Source organism: Aptenodytes forsteri, unplaced genomic scaffold (genome assembly GCF_000699145.1).
Source record: "Aptenodytes forsteri isolate BGI_AS27 unplaced genomic scaffold, ASM69914v1 Scaffold175, whole genome shotgun sequence".
Lineage (NCBI taxonomy): Eukaryota > Metazoa > Chordata > Aves > Sphenisciformes > Spheniscidae > Aptenodytes > Aptenodytes forsteri.
Genome location: NW_008794723.1, coordinates 1717761 through 1732477, shown reverse-complemented (window position 1 = coordinate 1732477; position 14717 = coordinate 1717761). Strand labels below are relative to the sequence as shown.

General features: G+C 40.9%; 1 protein-coding gene across 1 annotated transcript in view; it reads left to right on the top strand.

Annotated features, from left to right (window-relative positions):
* Positions 1-8647: 8647 nt before the first annotated feature.
* The window catches only part of LOC109279314 (kelch-like protein 29), a gene marked incomplete at its 3' end in the record, with an annotated part of 207303 nt that continues 201233 nt past the window's right edge, over positions 8648-14717 (top strand). Inside the window, 1 exon segment of the mRNA XM_019470647.1 lies at positions 8648-8720.

Sequence of the window (14717 nt, the reverse complement as noted above, 5' to 3'; positions counted from 1 at the left end):
CAAGCTAACCTGGTATCTATTAAGTGTTTTTAATGTGATTGCGAGTTTGATATTTATGGCTTCTACAAGGCATTTGACTTGGTGACACCACTTTGATTAAGAAACAAGAACAAAATAATTTGATTTGGCATGTGTGAGGGATGGGAATTGAGCTTGCCCAACTTCAGCCATTTACAATTTGGTGTCCTACTCTGAACTAGTTGTCCTAGGGTCCCTCTGAAGTCAATGGAGAGGAGGAGAGAGGGCTATTGCTCCAGCCCTGAGTTGACACCAGGGGAACGTGAGCTTGTAGGACAAAGCTGTTGTGTTGCCAGTATCAGCAATCTTTGTGTACATCCATAGGAGAGCTTCAGGGAGGCTGTGCTAAATCTGGGTCTGACCCTACCGCTGACACTCCCAGAATATTGTGTTCAGGTCTGTCTGCACCTCAAGAAGGCTGATGAGATAGGGAGAGATGGTAGAAGAGTGATGATGGTGGCTAAGGGGTGGAAAGACATGCCTTTAAGCCACTGGGATTTCTTGCAATCATTCATTACCCTACTCCAAGAGAAGGAAAGAATTGATTAGCTTTTCTACGTGGGAAACTTTAAGAAAGGAAGAGTCTTTAGTCTGTTGAACAAAAATATAGCAAGATTCGTTGTATAGAAATGAAAGCCAAGAAAATTCACAATAGAAAAAACAAATAGATTTTGACAGCAGGAGTAATTAATCACTAAAACCTTTCACCAACACCCCCAAGGCATCACTGGAAATTTGGTAATCACGACAGGATTTTTATTTCTTTCTTCCTGAACAAGGCAAGAAATTGAGTCCTGTGCCTTATAATATGCAAGAGAATCGGACTAAGGTCAAAAAGGGACCACTAGGATTATCTAGTCAGTAAATAGTGTGTTGGTCCCTCTGAAGAGAATAGGGTTTCCCCTGCTGTGGTCAACTTGTCAGTCCAAAATGAGTCTAAGAGAAGATGGAGACTGTAGTTGGGGAATCAGAGGTGACTTCTGTCAGTCCCTCTATACCCAAAGGGTAACTCCTCTAGGTAGAGACTCATAGCTTTGAAAACCTTTTTGGGATGCAGTATGTTGCTGGCCATACCCCACTGTAGCAGCGTTATCACCTTGGCTGCATTTTTACCTTTCAGACTACTTTGTACCTAAATATTGCATAAGGATCTTACCTTCTCTTGGGGTATGGCGGTGTTAGTTCAGATTGTAAGAGAAATGCTTGCTTTTGCCCTTTTGAGCACAGGCTGTTCTTTCTGAGCTAATGATACTGTGCTCTCCCTTCCCATTTTGCAGCATCAGACCAAACAGAATGAGCTTTTAGGTTTTTTCCCCCCTGTCCTTGCTGTCGCTGGTACATCATGAACCAAGTGCAGTTCCAGTTCTCCATTCAGTCTGTCTTTGTGTTATGCAAGGCTTCACGTAAGACAAGGAGGGACACAGAAAACTAAGAACCAGGTACTTACTTTGCCACTGCCCTGGCTCTTTTGCAGCAGCTTGTTCCTATCCTGCTGCGCTCCAGCTGCCTAATAGCATTCTGCCAACACTACAAAAGGCATGATGTGGCTGTCTTCACATCACCTGCAGTTGGTTATGTTACCTGACTTCATGATAGTCCCTGAGAGTCATGCTAGAAGAGTAGGACTTTCTTTTAAAAACCATCTGCAAATGGCAAACCAACAGGTTTGTTCTGTTTCTACTTTTTGTATTGACTTTTTTGACAGAAATCTGGAACAGACCTTGAACTGCAGAAAGGTGGTTCATGATGTCAAAGAAGTTGAGGTCTTCTCAGCCTCAAATGCTTCAGTGCTTTGAATGTTAGTCTCTCCAGCTGTTTCAGTGAAGCATGGGAAGATATGTTAGTCAAGCTGTCCTAAAATTTTTCAGCCTTTTGATCTGATTGTCTTCAAACCATTTCAGCAGAAGGTATCTTTGCTAGTCTTTGCTTCAATAAAGAAATAAAAGACCTTTCAAACACTTGTACTTGCCTATTACCTTCATTGAATCTCCAGCAAAGCCAGTGGACTTCAATGAATTGTGAAGAAGCTGACTCCACTTTAAGGAAATCTACTCCTTTTACTAGACTGCATGTATTTGTTTTCAAAGACATCTCACTATTTGGGTGAACAGTTTTGAACTGAACATTGCAGATCCATTAGAACTTTGCATTTGTTTGCATAAGCAGTCTTTTCAGTCGTCTCTTTTTGCATGTGAGTATTTTGCATATCTCTTTTGAACTCCGCATGTCTCAGTAGCTTTCCTTGAGCTTTTCCTGGGAAATAAAAAATAAATAAACTTAGAATGAGTAAGAAATTCCCATTTGCATCGTCACAGTGATCTGATTGTGAGTCTTGCTACAGAATACCACAGAAATTAATGTTGTCTGGATAATGTAATTCTATGTTTAGCATGGTTTAGGGAAGGATAATGAAAGACATTGTCTGAGGATGGGCTCCTAACGTGTCTGTCTACGTTTTCTTCTGGAGTTTTGTTCAGTTAGGCAGGTGTGTATGCTTTAACTTCGTTTAGAGCATCAACTAAAGGCCATTTGAAGAAAAAGATGGGACTTGATAGACTATTAATGCTGGATATCTGATCTTCTAGGTCTATAAACTCATTACTAACCTGTGATCTCTGTAGATCTTGCAGTGTTTTAAAAGTATTGTTGGGGAAAAAAAAAGTGTAAATTATCTTGGCGAACTTTGTCATAATTGCTCATTGCATTTGAGTTTGCAAAAATAGTGTTGTTTATGATCTGATATTTTTAATGGCATATTTCACTGTTTCCATTTAAAGTTCGCAGTGACATCTTTGTTTTTCCCTTTTAAAGAGCAGCATAATCCAGATGCCTGTCAAAAGAGTTGTTGATGTAGCATTTTATGAGTAATCCTTCTGTTTGAGTATTTTGTTTTGTCAGAAATGTTTGCCAAGCTCTTATAAAGCTCCCCATGAATATTATTGATGTATACTTCCTTTTAAAGAAGTGATTATCCATGCAGGAATACAAACTGAACAGTCAGTTCTAAACCACAAATGTTTTCTCAAAAGCTACGTAATGCCATAGGAGGAGTTAATTTGTTGATGTAATGGAACAGAGGGGTACTGAGCTAAAATTATTTTCCCCTTCCCTTTCCCAGCTTAACTCCTTGAAGCACAGGCCAGCATTTGAGTTTGGGTGACTTTTTCAAAAGTATTACACAGAATAACCTCAGGGTTACCGTCAGTCTGTCTAAATCTTTGATGAAGAGATGTTAATAGTTTCCAGTCTGCTTTCAGAGAGGTGAGTGTGATTGAGAGAAACGTTATGAGTAAAACATACCAAGTAGTCTTAGGAATCTAGCAGTTATCGTTTCAAACCCGGAGCTGTTACAGTACATCCAGTGATGCTCTCATTTGTTCCTGTTAAAAGATTTATATAAATAACTTGCACTTTAGGCATGTGCAGACATCCTCCTCTCTGGTCATCTTTCTCGGGTGATTCCTTATTCCAGAGCAAATGCTCTGGGATCTGCAGACCTTGTAGTGGTTTAGCCTGTAAATTAGTAGTTGGCCAGTTGTCACTTGGGGAAAAGAGAGATCTGTAAATTCTGTAATAAATAATTGATTAGGGTCAACATACACAATAGCATTCTGCAGGTGTCACCATGCAGCGCAGTCACTTCTTCCCATATAGTTAAGTGGGGCTGTGAACATGGATGCATCCTTCAGTTCCAGTCCTGTGTTTTATTTTTTTTTCTATCCCAGCCTGCAACACTTGGCTGTAGCTATGCCCAACTTCAGAGCCTGCGTAGCTTCTTGTGGGATCTGTAATTGCTCCCTTCTCAGACCACTTGCTGAGTTTATGGACATTAGGACAACAGGTCACACCAGGCATTATAGAAATTTTCCTTGTAGAGCTGGAATAGCCCCAATCTAAATACACTAAAGATACTGGGACGGCACAGCACTAGTCCCTAACCCGCGCAGCACTGAAAGCTTTGGCTATGTCGGTCTGTTCTTAACTCCCATGTCCGTATGGCTTCCCGATTGTGCTAAGCTCAGCTGTTTGCAGAATGACTGATTTTGATTTGCCAGATATACTGCCTATAAGCACCCTTCTTTTACTGCTTATATAAGTGTTTATACCTTATATTGGAGTATCTTTTTTTTTTCCTTCTGATTTGCTTTCCTTTACCTTCCTTATTTGCAAAGAGAGTGTGCTCCAACTGTGCCTCTGAGTGCTTCTTCCCCATTTTTACCCCCTGCCCCAAGCTGCAGTATGTGACATGGGGGAGGTTATGTTTGCAGTGCAGAACAGCTTGTAAAGGGCATTTTTAAAGAACTTTTTTGCTTTGCAGTTGCTTTATAGCTTGTCTGCATGGGCAGGCTTTCATAGAATGCTTTTGCTTTAAACTTCTTCTGATTAATTAACTTAAAATAACTGTCTCCACATCTTTGACTTCCTTTCCAAATACATTTTTCCAGTTGAGCGAGATGTTGTGGGCAGGCGCTGCGTGGTGCATTGCATTGTTGCCGAGTTACATGTTGTGGACCTCTGCTGCAGACTGTTGGGTGAACTCTGCTTCAGGGGAGCTCTGGAACAGTCCCTGAAGGACTCCTGCGCCGCTCCCTGCTTTCCAGGAGTTTGCACAACACAGAAGAACAAGCATAAGTCATTCCCTACCCAGGGACTGATATGACAGCTGTAGTCTATTTTCTTTACTCTTTTTCTCCCTTCCCAAAGAAGCACCATTGCTTCTGCAAGGAGAATATTATTCTTGATCCCTTAACTTCACCAGTCATTGCTCAAACCCTTGGCTTTGTTCTAGAGCTACTGTCTTCCACTCTGCTTTTCCCTGCACTTTGGAAGCTGTTCAGCTTGCTCCTGGCAGGTGTGGTTGTATAGCAGTAGACAAGTCAGTTGGTAATCCTGTCGTGCTTTCCTTCTGGTTTTCCTAGTTCGGCGAATGCTGCACAAAGTAAGGCAGCTGTCCTGGTGGCTGATCCCACTTGACCCAGGGAAGTGCTGGTTTTCCAGGTTTCCTCTCATTGCAGTACTGAATTTCTGAATGTTGCTGCCTGCTCCTCACCTTGCTTTAGATCAGGAGGATGCTGTTTAAGTCTATATATACTTCTCGCACCCTGTGCAGCTCTTGGTGGATGAGCTGATCTGCTGTATTGCTGGATACTTTATCTGTAGCGGAGAAGTTCTGAAACAGTGTCTGGCTGCATAAGAAAATTATGTGTTTGATTTGACATAATATAAAATCATTCTCTCCCTTATCCTTCCTAGCCTTTTGGAAACCTCTTTTCTAATTTACCACTTCAAGCTGAAGCGTGGTGAGCTTTCCATTAGCTGCTTGTGCTGTCGCTGTATCTCATTGTTTGCTGGTGCAGGGTAACTCTACTTTGTCCAACCCAGAACTGCTGAAGTTTGGGAGAATCCAATTGATATAGCTGCTTTCCCCAAAAGATCCAGACCTGCTTCTCACTGACCAGGTCTTTTGAGCTAAAGGCAAACTCTGATTATTCCATCCCTTCATGAAGAGCCCATGTTGATGAGGTAGGTGAGCTGACACCAACTTCTCATACCATGTTTTGTCTGTCCTCCTGCTAGTTTTACCTTGAAGAACGAGCTGCCTACTTCATGAAGTTTGCTACTACAATGATGTGGTATCTAAAGCAGATACTTGGTTTCCTTCAGGTTGCTTCAAGTTACTTAATTTAGAAGCTTAGGTACAATATAGGATATATGACCTGTCCATATTGAGGTTGTTAGGCTCCCAAAGGAGAGATGGGGCTGCTGCTATAGGCTTCTGTAAGGTACCTTCAACTTCTTAAGTGTTGATACAGGGAATTGAGGCTTTACCTTTACAGATAGTACACTATGATGAGAGATGGCAACTCTTGGTTTTGGTGTTTAAAGCTCCTTGCTGTGCTTCTGCCTCTTCCAGTTTCAGTATTTTATTCTAGTGGTTCAGAACTGCCTGGCAGGTGTTGCTCTCCTCACTCCCCTCAATGGCAACTGCAGTAAAGTTTTGGTAAGATTAAAATCCTTTCCTATAAACAACCAAAACTTTCTAAAGTAGGTGAAGAAAAACCCACCCAAATGCTAGTAAAGAATGTAAATTGCACTATGTTAAACAGTAAAGACCATTAATCCTGTCTTTGTTGCCCCAAGTAATAATTTTGACTCTTCTTTGGGACTGCATGTTCAGGAGCAAGCAAACAGATTTTGAACTTAAGCCTGTCTTTGTGTACCATTTTCATGGTAATGGATTATTGCTTTTCTTGCTCCTTTTTTCCTTCTGATCCTTCTTTCTTCAGATGTCCCGTATCCAGCTGTGAGGTCTGTTTTGCCTTTCTCTATGGCACTGCCGTCTAGAGTCTACAATACACTTTGTAAATATTCTTCATGTTTTTCATTATTGAGGTGGGAAAGAAAAAGGTTTCCATCATGTAAAACTGTCATTGGCCTCTCAGGCTTCTTCCCTATCATAAACCCATTTTATTTTTTATTACTATCAAAGGCTCTTCTTCTGTTCTGCCAGGTCCTGGAACAAGAGTCCTGAGATGGCTTTGAAAATTGGATGTTTCCCTAAGGAGATCTTCCAGTGCAGCTCTGGCCTAGTGTTGCCCTTGGAGATGATGGGGTGACTATGATATGATGAGTCACTATGCAAAGGAGAAATTACTCCCTTGAGTTTTTTCTTTCCTTTCCCTAAACTGCTTCATGAAAACAGTACTCTTTCTGACAAACAAAAAGCAAAACAAAAAAAAGCTTCTATTTTTGTTTGAGCTTTTTCAGGCGGTCCATGCTAAATTCTTTAGGCATGTCGCGAAAGTTAGAAATGTCTCAACAACGTGTTAAATAGGTAGGTAAGTTGACCAGCTCTTTGAAAAGCCTTAACTCCAAAATGAGTCTAACCCTGTAAACAAGCAGGCTAAGGAGGAGGATGGAGCTCTGTATGACAGGACAGGAATGATGGGGATAATGTGGATGAAATGTTTACATATCTGTGCCTTCCCCAGGCCTTTCATGTGCTTCTTCCTTGTATTAACTTGCTTTACGTTTTCAAGAAACATGCAGCTGGCTAGTAACTGGGCAGGGCTCTCGTTTTTTTTCTGCATTAAGTAAGGACTAAAAATTGTAAATGTTTTGTCTGTTTGCTTTATGAGATTAATTTTGGGATGTCAGCTGGCCCTAATCCCATCCCTTTAAACTCTTTTTATAGCGGTCTGATTTTTTTGTTCTTCCTCTGTGTGATGGTATGTATGTCTTGCCTTGCAGCCAGCTCTCATTACAGATCATTCATTGCAGCATAAGCCATTTGATCAGCTAGTCAAGCCAAAGTTGCTATATGCTTAATTTGCAGAAATATAGTAAGAATTTACCAGTTCAATAAAACTCTCTTAAAGGAAGAGAGCATGACCCAGTAGAGCTCATTGCTTGACTGATCCAGCAAGTGACCTTGGCTAAGTCATTTAGTTCTTCCATGTGCTTCGGTTTCCTTTTCCTTTGCCATCCTCACCTTTACCACACTTCTTTGGACCATAAGATCTTCAGCACTGAGCCAGTTTCAGGCTTTCACAAGGGAAATTATTTGGTCAGGCTATTTAAACATAGCAAAAATCATACAAATATTCTGTAATAACATGCTAGCAGAATAGAGAGATATCTTCCAAGGAGATGTTTTGCATGGTAAACCTTCTACAGCTTGCAGGTAGGATTAGTGAAGTGTTACTCTACCACCTCGATATTATTATCATTACACAAAACATAACGTTTATATAAAATGAAAAAAGCTTAAGCTGAGGTAATAGGAGGGAAGCACTGATTGCATTGTTCGAGGGAAGTGCACTGTAATCTTCAAATTAGTTTGTATCAACTCAATTACTTGTATGCAGCTCTCTTGTCATTGTAAGAATCTTCTTTGTAGAACCTGAAACTCCAGTGCTAAAAACATGAAATCAATAGGCACTGTTATATCCACTTAAAAAAAAAAAAAATATTGATTTGCAGATAATGACAGCAGCTCATTCTTGCAGGATTACATGCCACTTCCTGTCATAAAGATTACTTTCATATATATTACATCTGAGATGGAGAACATAGGTATAAAACTGCTTTGCTTTAATGAATAGTCACTTTACTCTGGGCATTAAAATGAGATATATTTCTTTAAATTTATCTCTAGGGATTATTTTTATTTCACGGGCAAACGCTGTGTTACCAAAGACTCTAGAATGCTATTAAACTTTTAAATAATCTTGGATTGCCTTGTTTCTGCAAGTGCTTGAACTCGTCCTCTCGTTGATAGCAACTAATTAAGCAAAATATCGTGCTCTTTCTGGTCTCCTCCTCATCCTTGATTGATGGTTAACACCATGTTATCTTGGGTATTAGATGTTCTTTGCTAAACCCTAAGTATCTACCAGCATCTAACTCTCTGTGCTTCGTAACAAATTTCTGTCACCTTCAGGGGATTAAATTCTTCATGCTGATCATGGTGGCATGTAACTTCTCCCATTGTGCAGCTATTTTTTTTTCTTGTGCTGTGGCTCATTTGAAGCCTGTTCTTATTAAGCATAAGTGACTTCGTGTATTAAAATAACTCTTTTCACCTCTTTCTAGGTAATCTGGCTTCCCAGAAACCTCCTGCTAAATGCAAGGGTTTGCTGTCCTGTTTACTGACTGTTACACCTGAGGCTGATTTTGATACAGATTCTGGATATTGCAGGGTAAGTGTGCAGATATCTGTTCTTTTTGTGGTTTGTTTTTTTTTCATGGTCTCTTATTTGCTTACACGAACACAGTTTGGGCTCTGCTTTCCTTTTCAGTGACTGCATCAAGTCCCTATTGGAGCATATGCAACTGAGCATCTGTGTTACAGTAGAAAAATAATGTAGTAGGATGAATGCTGGTGCTGTAAACCTGATCAGGAGTGTTTGAATTTGGTGTTATAGCTCCAAGAGGGAGCAAAGTTTGTATGTCTACAGACTCATAGGCCTGTATCTTATAAAATTGTAAAAAGCTGTAAGACTCTTATTTGGGTGTAGTGAACATTTTGAGTTTCAAGCTGACAAATGTGCATGTATTTTTGTATTACCAATGAAACGTTCTTCATAACGTACATAGTTCTAAATATCTGTGAAGTTTGCAAGATCAAGTTTAAATATTTGGAAAAGGGAGATTAAAGGTTATTTAGTTTCTTGGGGGCATTGGAAGGGGAAAGAAAGTACTGATTACCTCTCTTATTCAATTCTGCTATGCATATCAGAGTAGAAGCTTAAAATACTTCATTGCTGAGTGACTCTTGTGGGATTTTTCACCTCCCAGCTACTGGAGGAAAGTGTAATTTAGTGGACATAGATTTGGTTTTTCTGTTTTTGCCTCTTCCTCAGTCTTGATCCTCTGCTTCCACCTTCTCTTCCAACCTGCTATTTTCTTGCCTCACCGCTTTCCTAGCTCCTTTTTGCAATCCTCTCTGTTTTTTTTTCTTCATGGAGCTAATCCTGGCCCTTGGTGCTGTTTGATATCTATCTTGGCCTCCTTCAACCAGCTTTCTGGCGTCTCCCAACCAGATATGTAGATTCGTGGGATAATTCAGGCTGGAAGGCACCTGTAGAGATCATCTAGTCCAACCTCCTGCTCAGAGCAAGGTCACTAGAGCACTAGTTGCACGGGGCCACATCCAGCTGGGTTTTGAATATCTCCAAGGATGCAGACTCCAAAACTTTATTTGGCCCCCGTTGCCATGTTTCACCACCTCCTGAAGGATAGTTTCCTCATCTATAATCTGAATTTCCATTGTTGCAGCTTCTTTCTTCTTGTCATATCTCTGCACCCTTCGAAGAATAGGCTCACTCTGTCTTCTCTGCACCTTCCCTTTGGGGAATTGGAAAACATAGTGAAGTCTGTAGGAGCCCCATCCCGTCTGTAGGTGTTCCATCCACCTATATCCTCCACTGGACTTGCTCCAGTATGTCAAAGCCTTCTTGTTCTGGAGGGCTCAAGTCCTGCATGAAAGGGAAGGATTGCTTCTCTGGACCTGCTGGCTGTGCTCTTGCTAACTCAGCCCAGGATGGATGCACTCGGCCTTTGTTGCAAGGGCATATTGCTGGCTCAAGTTCTCCTTGCTGTCTGCCAAGACCACCAAGTCCTACTTTTTCTTCCTATTTTTAATCTGTTTAATCTTTCTCACACGCTGTTGTGCAATCCTTACTTCCAGTGCTTGCTGTTCCTTCACAGGATTCCTTATTGAACACGTCAGTATCCCCAACACATCTTGATCATAACGTTTCTGGCAGTCTCTTCCCATAAATGAGTTTGAACTACATTTTGGAAACAGTGAAAGCCCATTTCCAAGTCTTTCACTCTTGGAAATTGGCTTATTTCCCTGAGCAACTAGCTTAAAGCTTTCAATGTAGCTTTGATGATTTAAAAATCTTTTTCAATTCCTATCATTAGTATGTTCACGGTAAAATAGGAAATTGTGTGTATGCTTGGGTGTGTACAAGTGTGTATGGGAGAGTTTATTTAATCCTTTTTTCTGTGCTGCCAGTACACAGTCATAAATAGTGTATATAATAATACATATATGAAACTGTTGCTGGAAATTGAGTCTGAATTATGAATAAGGCTTTTATTTTATATTCCTTCTTCATGTTTGTCCCTGCATGTGTGTGTAATGCTGCAAATTGCAGATACCAACAACTGTAGTTGTATTGTAGTTAAATCAAACGTTCTCCAAATTTTTTTTTTTTTTTAGTAGCCCTCACGATGAGTAATGTATCTATTTTTCCTATATTTTAATAGAGTGTGTTTGTTGGGAGATATGCCAGAGAATGGACACTCAGGAATACAGTCTCAGCCTTAGCTTGACATGCTGATCAGATGGTCCTTGGGGAAGGGAGGCATGCTCCTGTGCTCCTGCAAGCTTTGTTGACTAGTTTGCTTGTAAGTGGACTAGGGAGAGGACCAAGAGGGCATCAGTAGTTCAGCGCTCAGATCATAATCAATAGTTTGGCCAGGGTGGCTGGAGCTCACGTGCAAATTCCTTGGTTTATATCTACCAAGGAGGGGAGCAAAAGAAAACAGTGAGTGGGCAAGTTGGAGCAGAGAGGGTTAAACATACTGAGTCAGGGGAAAAATAGGTGAGCAGAAATTAGGTAGGAGAAGTGGAAAGGAAAAGGAAATGTACAGAAACCAGGATGAAGGTTTTAACTTGCAACGTAGTGTTTTGTTTTTAATTCAGAAAAATGTTGTCTAACTCATGAAGAAGTAGTTATACCAGAGCAACTCATACAGTGATGAGTGACAGTTTAATTCACTTTCTGTGGTGGGGAATGTCTAGCAAATCCGGCTTGTGATAAGTTGCAGCATCGCCTAGTTCACATCAACATGAAATGCTGAGGATAGTCTTAGGCTGAATATCAAATTACAGCAAAGTTACTCTGTTAGGTTATGGTATGCCTGTGGGTGTTTCTGCCACCATGGCTGTGATCAGGGTGTAACAAAAAAAAAAAAAAAATTCAGAAATGAGAAGCCAGTTGTGTCCAGGCTTCCTCCTGAAGGCTTCTATTACTCATGAGAAGTTGTTTGAAAGGGGCTTGAATTCCAGGATGGGCTTTGTCTCCTTCTGGGAATGGGCTGCACGTAGGAGTTGCACACTTGTCTGTCTTACCCATTTTTGGATATTCCTAGCAGGGTGTAACAAAAAAAAAAAAAAAATTCAGAAATGAGAAGCCAGTTGTGTCCAGGCTTCCTCCTGAAGGCTTCTATTACTCATGAGAAGTTGTTTGAAAGGGGCTTGAATTCCAGGATGGGCTTTGTCTCCTTCTGGGAATGGGCTGCACGTAGGAGTTGCACACTTGTCTGTCTTACCCATTTTTGGATATTCCTAGCTGTTCCCCTTAAAAGGCCTTTTAACTCACTTAGTTTTTCTGAAGGCTATAAAAAGTATTTATGCATGTTGACTGTAGCCCTGTATATCTTGACAATCATGTGTGGTTGCAATTTTTGTATTCCAGCTGGGGAAGTACTTAACCCCAGTTTTTTCTGGTTCAAACTGAATTAGTTTTCACCATATGCAGCACCTCTTATGAACGTGTGGGTGGGAGGAGGAATTTGAAATGAAGTTGAGAGCTGTTTCTGTGGTGCAGTTATTTTAATAACCGTGGGTCTCTCCGCACAGCAGACTGATTGCTTTTCGGAGTATTTCTAAGGAAGAGAGAGGGTCAGGAAGGTATGTAAACGCAAAGCGAGACCTCAAATGACCATGTGCATTTAGGTGCTTGAACAGAACAATTACGTTTTGCTTTTCATTTTTGTAGTTTTTAGGTGGGTGAAAGCAAAGATTTGGGTTTGTTCCATTTCATCCTTTTTAGAAGGAGCAAGCCACATGAAGTAGAAAAAGTTTGTCACAGAAGTCCGAGGTCACACTCTTGGTATGAATTTGTGATAAGCTTTGGGATGCAGCAGGGAAACCAAGGAATAACCTCACTTGTCTTTGGTAAGATATTCATAGAGTAATTCAGTTAGAGAAAGACCTTGGGAGGTCATCTCGTCCAACCTCCTGCTCAAAGCAGGCCAACTGCAGAGGCAAAGCAGGTTTTTCAGGGCCGTGTCCATGTCCAGGCAAGTCCTTCAATACCCCTGAGGACGGGGGCTCTGCAGACTCCCTGGGCAGCCATTCTGCTGGTTAAGCACCCACTCTGAATTTTTCTTCCTTATATCTTAACAGATTTTCCCCTTGTTGCGGATTGTGCCTGTTGCCTCTTCTGCTTTTACTACGTGCCCCGGGAAGAGTCTGGCTCACCATGTGCTCCAGACCTTTAACCATCCACTAAACCATGACAAACTGGAGATCTGTGCTTATAAAGAGCTTGGATCAGTGTTTGTCAAGCACCTACGCATCAGGCAGTATTTTTTTGTGTGTTTGAGTCCATTTAACAACATCTGTGTTGGGTTTTTTTTTAACAGGGCTCTGATTTTGCTGTGCTGTTACGTCAGGGAGCAAGGATGGAGTGAGGCACAGGCAACGTTCATACTAACATCTCTATAGGTGCCAACACAAAAATACCTATGTTCTTTTCTGCCTATAGATAATACATATCAGGTGGGCCTGATTTACTCATAGAGCTTGGAGTTAGGTATGGTTCTGGTTCCTCTCTCTGCCACAGCTGCTTTTGTAATAGTTATGCCTCAGCTTCCATGCTGTTAAAATGGAGATTATATACTCTTATTCATGAGAGTGCTGAGAGTCCTACGGTAACTGTTAAATGCATATAGTTCCTTGGGAGAAAACTGCTATAAAAAAAGGCAAAAAAAGTATGTTTATAGTATAAACTACATGCTTGTAGTTTTACAGGGTTACGTTAACTCCTTATTCTTAGTATGTTGCTTTTAAACCAAAGTAGTATGCTTTTGTAATGCATTGTGTTACTGTACAAATTAGATGCTTTTATCCAAATCACTTGTATGTCTCCTTCGGTTTCCAACACAGGGGTTGCTAGGATGGCCTCATTTTTCACATTCGAGATTTGGAAGTAGAAACAAAGCTTAGAAACTTGAAATTGTTTTAAAAATTAAGTCCTTTCATAGAAGCAGTTAGGTTTTCTTTTTTGTCAGCTTTCATAATGAGTTTTTGGTGCCGGGATGAGCAATAATTGCAAATGGCAAAAAGTCGTCAGAACATTGTTACTCAAATTGCAGATTTTTATTAGTTGTAGAAGAAATTATTCACCTAGAAAGGCTGTTTTACAAGTGCTCATTTACATGAACACTTGCTGCCTAATTTATTTTCTTTAAAAAAAAAAACCAGCAAAAAAACCCCCACGATAACAAAAAAAAAACCAACCCACAAACTTTGTCCTGTCCTTCAAAACCTTGATTACTTTGTCCTTCCCATCCAGTTTGCTTATGTCATCTGTGCTCCTGCTTATCAGTGGGACCAATCTTATTTTTGCCTTTCTCACTCACAAATGTATCTGCTGCTTCTTGGATTTATTCCATCAGCTGAGTATTGTGCATCTCCCCTGCATGCATTTCCTCCACAATTAAAAAGGATGTTTATCTTTTATGAATGACTTCTTAGGTAGATGAGTTGTTTGGCCCTTTACATGTTTCTGATCTCACGAGGTGTTGGGATTTTCAGATGTAAATTAAATTTTCATTTTATGTTGTTTTCAACATGAGTCTGGATTAAGTAAAGAAATTGAGCCCATCCTTCACTGTAGAATCATAGAATCATTAAGGTTGGAAAAAACCTCTAAGATTGAGTCCAACCGTCAACCCAACACCACCATGCCCACTAAACCATGTCCCTAAGCGCCACATCTACACGTCTTTTAAATACTTCCAGGGATGGGGACTCAACCACTTCCCTGGGCAGCCTGGTCCAATCTTTAACCACTCTTTCAGGAAAGAAATTTTTCCTCACGTCCAATCTAAACCTCCCCTGGTGCAACTTGAGGCCATTTCCTCTCGTCCTATCGCTTGTTACTTGGGAGAAGAGACCGACACCCACCTCGCTACAACCTCCTTTCAGGTAGTTGTAGAGAGCGATGAGGTCTCCCCTCAGCCGCCTCTTCTCCAGGCTAAACAACCCCAGTTCCCTCAGCCACTCCTCATAAGACTTGTTCTCCAGACCCCTCACCAGCCTCGTTGCCCTTCTCTGGACACGCTCCAGCACCTCGACGTCCTTCTTGTAGTGAGGGGCCCAAAACAGAACACAG